Here is a 12,720-nt window from a genome sequence, read left to right as displayed (position 1 = left end):
ACATTAAAGTTATTATTTTTATGTGCCAATGTGGGATTTGAAGGTTATTACATGTTGGGATTTGAAATTGTATGATGAGCATGTCTAATGTTGAAGAAGGTAGTTCCACCATAATTGAAGAAATTAGCGTGTGCTTTGATTTATGGAAATAGTTTTGAATTTGCTTGTGTTGCTTAAAATATTTAATGATGTATAGTTTGTGTTCCTTCTATATTTTGTGCACTGACTATGAATGTTTACCATTATTTTATGAGTTATATGTTACTAGTTGAGTCCTTGATGTCCTTAAAAGTGTTTTGTGTCATTCGACGACCCTCGTAATGAAATAGGTTGAAATAGAGCTTCACTAGTGTTTCATGAGTTAATAATGTGTTAAAACAATGAATTTTAGCTTTTGAAGTCAATTTGTTAAGTTTGAAAGTCAAACGTCAAGGGACAATCAAGACGTTTTGAAACTAGCCTTATGTGTGTGCTACTGTGTCCTTGTTTGTTGTGCATGATTTTAGGTGTTACTTGAAGTCAAAAACCAGTGGGGATGACCCTAGTACCTCTAGGGACATACAAAGGGTCAGAACATTCAAATACGACTCTCTGGGGTCCAACAAAAGGGTTCCCAAGAAGGACCCAAACGTTGGACAAGGAAGCTATCAAATGCAGCGTGCAAAACCTAAATATGGAAACCACCTCGCATCACATTCCTAGATCTGAACCTTCTTGTGCATTGCGCGAGTGACACGAGGTTCACCGCCTCAAAAATGTTGAGAGGCAAAATTAGGAGCTGCCTCCCCGACACGCAAACACTTACCAGATTTGGTTGTGTCGTTTATAGGTCAAATTAGACTTTGGAAAAGGGTCCAATTAGTGTAGGGGTCTCTTATGAAATTTCAGGATTATTTGAGGATGGTTTTAGGTAATTTTTACACGAATTTCCCCCACCAAATAAAACCCTCTAGTTCAAATCAAAAAGCTCTCCAAAACCTTTTCCAAAAATCCTCCATTCAAGAAGCTTTAATCTCCAAGGAAGAAGGTCATTTCTTCAAGTTTCTTCACCACATTTTGTGGGATTTTTCACATTGAGGTATGGTAGTTCATCCTTGAACCTTCTTTTATTCAAGGAGTCATTTTGAAAGATTTCACAAAGGATTTCAAACTACAAGTTATTCTATCCTTGACTCTAAGCTTGGGTCTTTGCATGAAAACATTTTAATGATTGAAATATGTTTTTTCTAGTATTAGTTGATGATTTTAATGTCAAAACCTGAAGGAACCGATGCTCGTACATGTTTCCAACTTTTATCTTATCAAAATGGGTTTAGTGTGTATATATTGATAATGTTAGAAATTGTTAGAGTTGAATATCTTTATATTATATTATGATTAGCTACTGCCTTAAATGCTATTTTAGGATGAGTTATTGGATAAATTGAGAAAAGGTGGTGAAAGCTTGGATGAATGGTAAAATGGTTGCATTATTTAGCTCTTATTATGAAATGCTCTTAAGTGGTATGGTCAACCTTTGGTTGGGATTTTTACTTACGTACATGATTATATTGTATAAATATGTGTATTGTGATTATGGCCTTGAAGGTATATAAAGTGAAGTGAAATCATGATTATGATGTTTATGCATGATAAGTTTTAGGAGATTGAAATGTGTACCTTAATGATGTTATGCCTAAGTGAAGTATAGGATTTTGTGAATCATACTCTTGTGTGAAATATGATGAATGAAGGTATGATTATGTTTAGGAGTCAATATTATGAGAATGGTAATTATGTGAAAGGTGTGCTAACATGTACATACACTTTAAATGAGTGAATGAAGTTAATGAATATGAATGGAAAATTGTAGAGTGGACACTCTTCGTGAGTAGAGATGAAGTGTCTAGACCATCCCTACAATTCCTATAATATGAAAAAGAGGAGTTTTGGGATGAACACTCTTCGTGAGTTCACATGAAGTGTTTAGTAGTAACCTCACTATTCCCAAGAGCTTTCTAAGATAGGTTGGAGGATGGATACCCTACGTGAGTTGAGATGTGGTGTACAATTGTTATCCATTAACCTACAATAATGAATGTAGAACACTCCATAGGGAGCTATACTTAACACTAAGAGGATATGATGAAGGGGCTGTTACACTTCTTTAGTTTAAAACTTGTATCCAGTGTACGTCTTAAGATGAATGCTCCTCATTAGCAGAGAATGAGTTAAATTGAAGTGATCTCCTCATCAATTAACTATGCGCCTACATAGGAGTAGTTGGAGAATCTATGTAACTGCTCAAGAATGACCCTACCCTAGGAAGGTGGGGATCCCTCATCTGGTAGGGATTTATACCGGGATTCCATGTATAGCTCTGATTATCTATGTCAGTTAAATATAGCCCCCACAAAAGTAAGTAATGAACTAGGCCTTATAAATGGTGTACTACTTAGGGTAGGTTGTGTTATGGGATGCTACCTACTCATTACGCAAGTAGATATTTTGAGGGAGTCTTGGTATGTCTTTATATGAATGTGTGAATGGTTCATTATGCAATGTAAGTGAAGTTAGATGATATTGTGTCTTTCATGTTGAGTGTGGGATTGTTACTTGTGTGAAGTAAGCCTACGGTCAGTAGACTTAAGGATCACTTAGGTGTGTATTAAGGGATTGTATGGGCGGTTTCTTTACATCTTGCCTTAGTGAGTTTTAGGATATATTTGGATAGAGAAACTTCAAGGGAAATGAGTTCACTGTAAGTGGTAATAGGAATGAGTTAACTGTAAGATAAGATTAAGTAGGTTCACTCTAACGTTTTTTGAGTTCACTTTAAGTTGTAGTTTTGTGCAAAAATTATGGAAGTTTTATCATATCCTAAATGATGATTTATATGTTGTTTAACTTTTATAATTATGAAGGTTTTACTTGTATGTCATGAAAGATTTATTTCAAATGAAATGTCTCTTTTCATGTACTTTTGCGTAATGTCATACTCAGAACAATGTTTGTACTTAAACCATAGTTTTCTGTACTATATAAGTATAGGTTCGAAGCAAGTGGAAGTTTACAATGCAGGTTTGGGAAGTTGACTCTCTCCAGACTCGGTATGTCTTCATATATTCTAGGACATAGTCTATGATTCCTTAGTTTTCCATTATGACTTGTATAAGACTTATTATGTATTTCTTTCAATGAAAAGTTCCTTGACCCTAAGATATTTAAGTTGTTTCATTACGTTGTCTTGTGACGACTTAGAAAATATGTTTCTTATTATTATACTTGTGAAAGGTTTTAATTCTACACTATTTTCATATCTTATGTAGTAAATGACAGTTAAGAGGTTTGTAAAAGACCTCGAAAGGTCAAGTACGCCTTGTGACGACTCAAAGAGTGCTCCCTTCTTCTAGGGTGTACTTGCGAGTCATGACAAACTTGATGTTAAACCATAAGGTTTTGGAAAATAGTTAGAGTTCAAAGTATCACAAGCCACATCTAGTAGAGTTTTGTTCATTGGTATCAGTCGCGACACATCTATGAGAGGGAGGCTATAATATGATACAAGTTTCACTTTTTTAATTACTCTAGTGTCGTGCCATAGAGATTAACTCCCTTGGATCTCCCTTGTCTGGTGGTCTTCTACATCTGATTGCTTGGAAGGGGTGTTGTGAAAAGGATTGAGGGAGAAGAAGGTGAGTTTTGATGCTTCTTATGGTTTGGGTGACTACATGAGTTTATGGGAAGGTGGATTTTAATGATTGTGATGTGATGCCATATATGGCTATGTGTTATGTATGAGATTGGAGGTATTATGATGGAAAATTGTATTGTGGAGTAGTTGTAGTATGAAGAGAGTTAAATTGGTAGAATGATAGTAGTTTAATTACGTCAAAGTTGTTATATTTATGTGCCAATGTGGGATTTGAAGGTTATTACATGTTGGGCTTTGTAATGGTATGATGAGCATAGTTCCAAATTTTCTTGTGTTGCTTAAAATGTTTAATGATGTGTACTTTGTGTTCCATCTTAACTTTGTGCATTGACTATGAATGTTTAATCATGATGTTATGAGTTATATGTTGCTAGTTGAGTCCTTGATGTCCTTAAATGTATTTAGTGTCATTTGGGATGAATGTTTTTCTAAGAGGGGGAGAATGAAATGACACTCATAATAAACTAGATTGAACTAGAGCTTTTATATTGTTTTATGAGTTAATAATGTGTAAAAATAGTTAATTTTAGCATTTAAAGTAAGTTTTGAAGTCAAATGGTAAGAAACGACCAAGAGGTTCGAAAACTAGCCTTATGTGTGTGCTAGTGTGTCCTTTTTTGTGGTGTATGATTTAAGTGTACTTTGTAGTCTAAAACTAGTAGGGATGACCCTAGTACCTAGAGGGAATACCAAGGGTCAAAATGTTCGAGTACGACTCCCCGAGAACCACATTAAGGGTCCCCAAGGAGGAACCAAACAATGGACAAGGAGGCGCCAAAGGCAGTGCGTAGAACCAAAATGTGGAAGCAACCTTGCGTCGCGCACTTGGCGCTGAAGCTTCATGTGTGTCGCGCATGTGGCACGCTGTTCACTTTCTCAAAAATGTTGAAAGGCAAAAACAAGAGATGCCTTTGCGATGCGCAACCACTTCCCAGTTTTGGTCGAGTCATTTTTTATGTAAAATTAGACTTTGCGGAAGAGTCCAATTAGTGTAGGGGTCTTTTGGGAACATTGGTTATTATTACATCACTTTAAACTCCATTTCCCCCACCAAATCAAACCCTCTTGTTCAAATAAAAAAGCTCTCCTAAACCCTTCTCCAAATATCCTCCATTGAAGAAGCTTCAAGCTCCTAGGAAGAAAGTCATTTCTTCAAGTTCCTTGACAAATTTCCTGGGTTTATTCACATAGAGTTATGGTAGTTCATCCCTAAACCTTTTTTCATTCAAGGAGCCATTTCAATGAGATTTGAAAAATGGTTTCAAACTACAACTTCTTTTATCCTTGACTCTAAGCATGGGTCTTTGCATGAAAATGCTTGAATGATTGAAATATGTTGTTTCTGGAATTAGTTGATGATGTTAGTTTCAAAATCCCAATGAACCCATGTTCATGAATATTTCCAACTTTTAGCTTATGAAGTGGTTTACTATATATCTAGATAATGTTAGAAATTGTTAGAGTTGAATATCTTAAAGGTATATTTTGATTAGCTACTGCTTTAAATGCTATTTTATGATGAGTTATTGGAGAAATTGAGAAAATGTGGTGAAAGCTTGGAAGAATGGTAAGTAGGTTATATCGTTTAGCTCTTATTGTGAAATGATCTTGAGTGGTATTGTCCTCCTTTGGTGGCGTGTTTACTTTAGGTACATGATTATATTGTATAAATGTGTGTATTGAGTATGGCCTTGAAAACATAGAAAGTGAAGTGAAATGATGGTTATGATTTTTATGCATGATATTATTTAAGAGATTGAAATGTTTATCTTAATGATGTTATGCCTAAGTGAAGGATATGATTATGTGAAGCATGCTAGTGTGTGAAATATGATGAATGAAGGTAGATTATGTTTAGGAGTCAATGTTGTGAGAATGTGATTATGTGAAAGGTGTGCTCAGATAAATACAAACATTAAATGAGTGAATAAAGTTAATCATTGTGAATAGGGTATTGTAAGGTGTACACTCTTCGCGAGTAGAGATGAAGTTTCTAGATCATCCCTACTATTCTTATAGTATGAAAAACGGGAGTTTTGGGGTGAACACTCTTCACTAGTTGAGCTGAAGTTTTTAGTAGCAACCTCACTACTCCCAAGAGCTTTTTTAGATAGGTTGGAGGATGGATAACCTTCGTGTGTTGAGATTTGGTGTCCAATTGTTATCCCTTAACCTATAGCAATGAATGTATACGACTCCGTGGGGTAGTTACAGTTCGTGAGTTGAGATGTTGTATCCAATGTACGTCTTCATATGAGTGTTCCTCGTTAGTAGAGAATGAGTTACTTAGAAACAGTCTCCTTATCCTTTGATTATGTGCTCACATAGGAGTAGGTTTTAGAGAATCCATGTAAAGGCTCAAGAATGACCGTACCCTAGGCAAGTAGGGATCCCTCATCCGGTAAGAGTTAATACTGGGATTCCATGTCAAGCTATCATGGTCTTTTTTGGTTAAAGTTATCCCCCACAAAAATATATAATGAACTAGGTCTTCAAAAGGGTGTAGTACTTAGGGTAGGTGGATGAATGGAACGCTACCTAAGAATTGCACAAGTATACATTTTGAGAGAGTCTTGGCGTGTCTTTATATGAATGTATGAATGGGTTTCAATGTAAGTGAAGTTATGTGATTTGGTGTTTTTGATGTTGAGTGTGGGCTTGTTACCCGTGTGAAGTAACTGTATGGTGGGTATTAGTGAGGATCACTTAGATGTGTATTGATGGGATTGTATGGGCGGTTTCTTCATGTCTTACCTTAGTGAGTCTTAGGATAACTTTTGATAATGAAATTTCAAGGGAAATGAGTTTACAGTAAGTGGTAATAGGAATAGGTTCACTATAAGATGAGATGAAGTAGGCTCACTGTAAGGTTTCTTGAGTTCGCTATAAAATGTAGTTTGGTGCAAATATTATGCAAGTTTTATCTTATGTGTTAAATGATGATTTATATGTTGTTTCATTCCTATAGTTATGAAGGTTTTAGTTGTAAGTCATGAAAGCTTTATTTCAAATGAAATGTCCCTTTTCATGTGTTTTTGCATAATGTCGTACTTAGTACAATGTTTGTACTAATGCCATACGTTTCTACAATCTATAAGCATAGGTTCGAAGCATGGGGAACTTTAGATGGTAAGCTTGGGAAGTTGACTCTGTTAAGACTCGGTATGTTCTCATATATTCGAGGACATAGTCTATGTTTCTTTAGGTTTTCATTAAGACTTGTATAAGACTTATTATGTATTTCTTTCAGTAAAGGGTGGTGACCCCTAGATATTTAAGTTGTGTGTTTAAGTTGGATTGTGATGACGAGACTTACTCCTTAGTATTTTATAAATGATGTTTATTATTTTTATCGTTGTGAAAGGTTTTAATTTGCTTGCTTTTCACATCTTATGTAATTAATGATAGTCAAGAGGCTTGTACAAGACCTTGAAAGGTCAACTACACCTGGTGAAGACTCAAGAGTGATCCCTTATTCTACGGTGTACTTGTGGGTCATGACACAATAACAAGCCGCCAAGAGCAAGAGAACTCGCCAATTTTTTTCACGAGTATGTAAAAGTATTTTCTATTGATGTTTATGCTTTGTTAGACCCAGGAGACTTTATCTTTTGGAACTCCTTATATTGCAAATTAGTTTGAGATTCTTCCTGAGAAACGTTGTGAACCTTTCTGTTTTTCTACCCCTGTTGGAGAGTCTATTCTAGTGGAAAGAGTCTATCATAATAATCTTATTTCTTTCAGTCACAAAAACACCATGGATGATCTAGTAGGGTAAGACATTGTAGATTTTGATTTTATTCTAGGTATAGAATGGCTTCATGCTTATTATGCATCATTAGACTATAGAACTCGAGTTCTCAAGTTCAAAATTCCAAAGGAGCCCATCACAAAGTGGAGTAGTAGTTCAACATTTCCTAAGGTTCATTTTATTTCGTACCTTAAGGCGAAAAAGTTATTTTCAAACGGCTGTATCTATAACTTTGTCCGAGTTAATGACTCAAGTATTGAGGTACCTTCCCTTCAGTCAGTTTATATATTAAAAGAGTTCCCAGAATTTTTTCATGATCATCTACCCGGAGTTCCTCCTGAGAGAAAGATAGACTTTGGCATAAATATCATTCCTGATGCTCATGATATCTCTATTATAGAATGACACCAGCAGAGTTAAAAGAGATAAAAGAGCAGCTGAAAGATTTATTTTATTAAAGTTTTTTTCGACCAAATGTCTCAGCTTGGGGCGCTCTAGTCTTATTTGTGAGGAAGAAGGATGGTTCCTTTAAGATGCGTATAGACTACCTCCAAATGAATAATGTGTCCATCAAATAAATATCATTTTACAAGGATAGATGATCTTTTCGACTAGCTTACGGGTGCTTCTTGCATCTCCAAAATTGATCTCATATCAGGATACCATCAGTTGAAAGTTAAGGAATCTAATACTCAAAAGACAACTTTATGAATCAAATATGGGCATTAATTGAGTTTTTATTTATGTACATTGGTTTGACCAATATGCCTGCATCATTCATGGATCTTACTAACAGAGTCTTGAAACCTTATTTAGATCTATTTGTCATCGTCTTCTATGATGACATACTGGTTTATTCAACAAATGAACAAGATCATGCTAGTCATCTCAGGATTGTTCTATAGACTTTGAAAGATAGAGAGATGTATGCCAAGTTCTCTAAGTGTGACTTTTGGCCTAAGTGTGTGGAATTCTTGGACACATTGTTCGATGATGGGATTAGATTTGATACACACATGATAAAAGTAGTTCAGAGTTTGCCTAGACCCAAAACTCAAACAAATATAAGTAGTTCAGATTTGTTGAAGGATTTTAATCTATTTTTTCTCCCTTGAAAAATATAACTCAGAAGACCATCTACTTTTAATGGATGAAGCTTGTGAGAAAAGCTTTCAGAAATTTAAATACAGATTGACTACTGCTCCAATTTTGGTTTTAGATGAGGGTACTCAAGGTTTTGTGGTGTTTTCTGATACATCAAGAGTTGGTTTTGGCTGTGTGTTAATGCAGAATGGAAAGGTTATAAATTATGCCCCAACAAACTTGAAGATTCATGAGAAAAATCATCTGACTCATGGTTGCAGTAGTTTTTGCTTTGATGATATGGCGTCACTACTTGTATGGTTCTCATGTTGACATATGCACAAATCATAAGAGCCTCCAATATGTGTTCACCCAGAAAAAGCTTAAGCTTAGGCAAAAGAGGTGGTTAGAACTACTGGAGGATTATGACATGAGTATTCTTTACCACCCAGGTAAGACTAATGTGGTTGTTGATGTCTTAAGAAGGTTATCCATGGGGAGCATTGCCTACGTTGAGGAACAAATCAGGGAATTAGCTAAAGATGTGCACAAACTTGAACACCTAGGAGTCAGACTAACGGATTCCACAGATTGAGCAATAATGGTAATCAATGGGACTGAGTCATCATTATAGACATAGGTGAAAGAGAAACAAGACTAGTATACCAGTTTTCTTGACTTGAAAGAAGATGTTCATAAGAAAAGATTATTAGGTTTTTAAAAACAGAGAGATGGTGTGCTAAAGTATCAAGGTAGGTTATGTGTACCTAGGATGGATGAACTCCAACAGATGATCATGGAGAATATTCATAGCTCAAGATATTCCATTCATCCGGGTTCCACCAAGATGTACTGCGATTTGAGAGAGGTATATTGGTGGGAAGGCATGAAGAAAAACATTGTTGAGTTTGTTTTCAAATGACCAAATTGCCAACAAGTTAAAGTGGAACACCAAAGGCCTGGAGGTTTGGCTCAGAAGATAAAACTTCCAGAATGGAAGTGGTAGATTATTAATAAGGACTTCATCAATGGCTTGCCAAGGTCTCATAGGCAACATGATTCTATTTAGGTTATTGTCGACTGAATTAAAAAGTCAGACCATTTCTTCTCGGTAGGAACTACCTCTTTAGTAGAGGATTATGCTTATTTGTACATTCAAGAAGTTGTAAGACTTCATGGAGTTCCGGTCTCTATTGTTTCAGATAGAGGTGCACAATTTACTGCTCAATTCTTGAAGTCTTCCCAAAAAGGTTTGTGTTCGAATGTGAACTTAAGTACTACTTTTCATCCTTAGACGGATGGAAAAGCAGAGTGTACTATCAAGAACTCAGAAGATATGCTGAGAGCGTGTGTGATTTATTTCAAAGGGAATTTGGATGATCACATACTTCTCATTGAGTTTGCGCACAACAATACCTACCATTAGAGCAACAAAATAGATCTATACAAATCTCCATATGGGAGAAGATGCAGATCTCCTATTGGGTGGTAAGAAGTTAGTGAATCAAGGTTTATAGGGCTATACATAGTTCACAAAGCTATGAAAAAGGTGAAAGTGAATCAAGAGAGGTTGAAGACCGCACTGAGTCGCAAAAAGTCCTACACGGATGTGAGAGAGCCATTTGAGTTTGAAGTGGATGACTTGCTATGTCTTAAGGTTTCACCCATGAAGGGTGTTATGAGGTTTGTCAAGAATGGGATCTTGGCCCTCGATACATTGGTCCTTACAAAATCTCAATGAGAGTTGGAAATGTATCATATGAGTTGGAGTTACCTCAAGATTTAGCAGTGGTTCACTGAGTATTCCATGTGTGTATGTTGAAGAAGTGCTTGGGTGATCCTTCATTGATTGTACAAACCGAGAATGTTGGTATTAAGGATAGCTTATCCTATGAAGAGGTGCCGGTTTAGATTCTAGATCTCCAAGCTCGCAAGATGAAAACTAAGGAAATTCCATTAGTTAAGGTCTTTTAGAGAAACCAATTTGTTGAGGAAGCAACATTGGAAGCTCAGAAGGATATGAAAGAAGAAATATCCACACTTCTTTGAATCCGGAGACAATGCAGATTAAGGTACTAAATTCTCTTCTTAGAACAATATAAGACTATCTGTAAGCATAATATTACTTGCTTTTGCTTGTTGAGTGCTGATATGATGTTACTGTTCTTAGATTAGTGAAAGAGTTCTCACTCAAGGATGAATGTTCCTAAGAGGGACATATTGAAACATCTCGTAACCCAAAATAGCTAGGATTAAACAAAGAAACTAAGAATAGTTATTTTTGGAAAGGACAGGAAAAATATTGAAAATTTCCTAAGTGCAAAATTAAGTTTTGGTCATTTTCAAATGGACATAACTTCTAGCGTAGGATGAGTTAGGGAAGTTCTTTATATGGTTGTAAATTCCTTGAAGTTACTTTCAAACGCCGCCAAGTTTGTGTATATTTGATATTGTATGAGGGAGATATGCCTATCAGAAGATGGGCTCTTGGGTTGAGGAAAGTCCAATTCGGATTTTAATAAGGATTAAGTGGTCTTTTCACCCTAGTAATTCCTAATTTGTTTTAAGGTTTTATTAAGGGGTAAACTAAACCTTAAGTTAGTTTTAGAAAATTGAAATACGCTTCGGGCTTGGGCGAAAAGAGAAGAGAAGAAGAAGAAAGGAGAAAAGGCTAAGAATTCAGCAAGAACGCCAAGATTTTCACGTGAAATTCATCGGGGTGATCCCTATAAAGTATGTCAGATATATATTTGTTGGGTTCGTTCACCCAAAAAACAACATGTTTAATTCAACGAGTTTTGAATAGACTAAATCATGAATATTGAAGTGCTTGAAGAACAATTTTTGAATTTTTGTTGGTTGACTAAAAGCATGTTGTAGTTGATTGGATTCGTGTTTAAAGGTTGTTTTTGGAGTCTAATCTATTATTTATTGAGGTTATTAGTGATCATAAGTGATTGGGATGAGACCCATGGAAGTTTAGAAGGTTTAGAGATGAAAAACGAGGAAATTAACTCACAGGTCCCATCTGAAAGGCCCTGGGCCGTAGCACGTACCCGAGATCGTCAAGACAATCTTTGTCTGATAAGCCATGGCGAATCGTGCCACCCATAGCGCCTTAGACCAGAGTTGGTCCATCAGGCTGTGGCGCTCCACGCCTCTCAGAGCGCCAATGTCACATGGAGACCCGGTTTTTTAATTATATTTTTGTACTAGTTCAAAGTGATGTACCTACAATTTCTCCTCGATTCCAATACTCTATGGTATATCTAAATATCATAAAATCATATATAAACATGAATCATGAACCTTAAATCCATAATTCAATTAAAGGAAAGTTAGGATCAAAGTCAATGAAGTAAAGAAGTCAAGTCTAAATCTATGAAGTAAGTTAAATTAATGTTTATTAAAGTTTCTAAGAGTCTTAATTAAACGTTTTAACTTCGTTTATGGCTCAAGCTTCTAGTTAAAAAGAGCAAAAGTTGAAGTCTTTTTGTTCAAGAAAGTATAAGGGAACTAAGTATTCCGTAAGAGTTGATTTAGATCAAGAGTTTCATGTTAAGTAAAGAGTAAAGAGTTGAGTTCCTTTCTCAAATGATATAAAGGAACTAAGTATCCTTAAAAAGTTTATAAATGTTTTACATTTATGTTAAGAGGAAACAAATATTTCCCAAAAGAGTTTTGAGCAAGAAAAGGAAACATTTATTCCAAGAGGGTTTTTACAGCTAAAAGGGGTTGAGCAAATTAAATCAACCTCGAGGAAGGAAGTTATTTTAAAAGCATGAGCTAATGTATATTTTAAGAGTAGTATTGAGCACCGATGTGGGGACAAGAGTTCATATTAACTCAAATCTCCATGTAAACAATGTAGTCATCATGGGTATTAATGGGTCATACTTTTTCGATGATCACGTATGTTTAGCTAGTGGATCCACTTGGTTAAGGATGTTCTATGCGACGGCAAAGTATACGATAATTTTGGCAGCGTCCCCGAGACGATGTATCATCACTTAGGCTTATAGTATTGGTTGTCGGTTAGAAAAAATCTCGCAGAAACTATGTTAGTTTCATATATACGTAAAGTTGAGTTTGTTATAATATTTCGTTAACGAACTAAGTGGTTTTACTGTTTTACAAGTTTTATACATATATATATATATATATATATATATATATATATATATATATATAT

The sequence above is a fragment of the Solanum pennellii genome, chromosome 9 (assembly GCF_001406875.1).
Source record: "Solanum pennellii chromosome 9, SPENNV200".
NCBI lineage: Eukaryota > Viridiplantae > Streptophyta > Magnoliopsida > Solanales > Solanaceae > Solanum > Solanum pennellii.
This window is presented reverse-complemented; position numbering follows the sequence as displayed.